The sequence below is a fragment of the Rhizophagus irregularis genome, chromosome 27, assembly GCF_026210795.1.
Source record: "Rhizophagus irregularis chromosome 27, complete sequence".
Taxonomy (NCBI): domain Eukaryota; kingdom Fungi; phylum Glomeromycota; class Glomeromycetes; order Glomerales; family Glomeraceae; genus Rhizophagus; species Rhizophagus irregularis.
This window is the reverse complement of record NC_089455.1, coordinates 112,302-114,571: the sequence shown is the minus strand read 5'-3', so window position 1 is coordinate 114,571 and position 2,270 is coordinate 112,302.

Sequence of the window (2,270 nt, the reverse complement as noted above, 5' to 3'; positions counted from 1 at the left end):
CAGTTTTCGCAAATGTGGAAACCCCAGAATTTTTCTGAATAACTTTGTATTAAAGGTCCAATTGCTAGTGATTTCTAGAGGAAATCTCAGGAATTCTCATTATTCGAATAGTTTGCTTATAAGTAAGTGATAAAACTTTATGTAACGATACGAGTCGAAATGCTAAAAATCGGCAAAAAAAATGGCGCGAAAAGCAGTGGCTATTCTTGGCTATTCTTGGCTATTCTTGGCTGTTTTTGGCTATTTACGAATTAACCTATACTATTTGTAAATAGTTTATACAAATTTGCGAATAGTTTATGCGATTTGCGCCATTTTTTTTGCCTATTTTTGATCATTTGACGTGTGATAAACACTTTTTTATAAGCAAACTACCTTTATAATTGAGAATTTCCCAAGATTTCCTCTGGAAATCGCTAATAATTGACCTTTTTCTACATAGTTATTCAGAAAAATTCTGGGTTTTCGTGAATTTTTGAAAATCGATTTCCTTAGAGGTGACATACAGGGGTTTCACTAATTTGAAAACAGCGATAATTGAATACAGTCTAACCTCGATATACCGATATTTGATATACCAATATACTATTAAAAACTTGATACATTCAAAGTTCTCTATAGCAAATTTTTATATAGCGAATAATTTGCTATAATGAAGAAAAGTTCAGGTACAGATCTTAGTATTTATAATAAAATGGCTTTTAGTATAGCGAATTTCTTACTATAACGAATTTTAATCTCCGGCCCATGGGATTCGTTATAGAGAACTTTGACTGTATACTGATAAAATTTTATTTTCCAACTATATGTGAGGACATATAAATATTGATATAACTTTGATATAACGATATTTCCTAAAAATTTCATATATGTCCTGACATATCGTTATATAAAGGTTTGACTGTATTGTTAATCTACTTGTATATTATGTTTAGTTTAGCTTCACAACATATTTAAAATTGGATTTAATAAAATATATTAATTAATAAATATATTTTATAAATTATATGTGTTATAATAAAAATTTAATTAGGTTAGAAGATTGATTTTCTTATTTTTATATAATTTTTAAGGTTAGATATCAACAATGCTTAGTAATCATAATAAAAACCTATGCTTAGAGCTACTAATAAAAAAAATTTTTGGGACCTTACCTATATAAGTATTTTCTGGAGTCTTAGTATGCTAGTATTGAAGAAAAAAAAAATTTTTTTTATTATTCATAGGTTCCAGCATTCCGATTTACTGTAACGAAATGAAAATAATAAAAATATTTTTTTTTATTATTTTTTTATATTATTTGCAGGTTCTGACATTCCGATTTAATGAAATATTTATTTGTACATATCAAAGGATTTTAAAAAGTTTTAAAAATTTAAGAAAAAAAAAGAAAGCAATTGGAGCAATCGGCAAGTTTTTTCTGCAAAATATACCTAATTTTTAATGGTAAATCGGTATGCTGGTATTTTTTTTTCTTCCAAAAACTGGCTCTTTTTTTTGCTTTGTATCGAATTTGATCAGATGGAATATCGGATATCTGATAAATCTGATAAAGTATAGATTATCGGATATCCTTCTTTTTTTTTATAAAAAAATTCCTTTATTTTGTAGAAACTGCACCATTTTACATTCTGATTCTCATGCGAATGGCAGAAAATTTTATTTAGGCAACCTTGGAACTAATGGAACAGGTAGAAAGGATTATTTTTTTTAAATTGGAGCATTAGTATACATTTATTAACGTTTCACTTTCTTATTTTTTTATTGTAGACCCTTAAGATGCTTCGTAACTGACAAAACATCTTAAAAGGTAAATAAAGAGACATGAAATTTTTTTAAAACTATGAACGTTAGTAAATATTACTAACGTTCCAATTTCTTTTTTACTTTTAGAAACCTTCTGAAGACTTGAAAGGAAGGTAAAGTCCAAAATTTTTTTTATTTTTATTTAATGCGGAACGTTAGGTAGGTAACTAATGTTGTTTTCTTTTTTTTTGTAGGTCCAGGATGTCGCTGGACTCCATTTCAAAGGGAATAAACCTTTGAAATTTTTTTTATTAATTTTATTTAACGAACGTTAGCTAACATTCGTTTTTTATTTTTTTATAGGTATAGAACGGTCCCATTTCAAAGTTAACCTTCGAAAATTTCTTTTTTTAACGAACGTTCTTTAATGTTCAGTTTTCTTATTCTATTATAGGTCCAAAACACTGAAGGCACGATCCTAGACTCCATTTCGAAGGTGACTTCAATTTTTTTTTATTTTATTT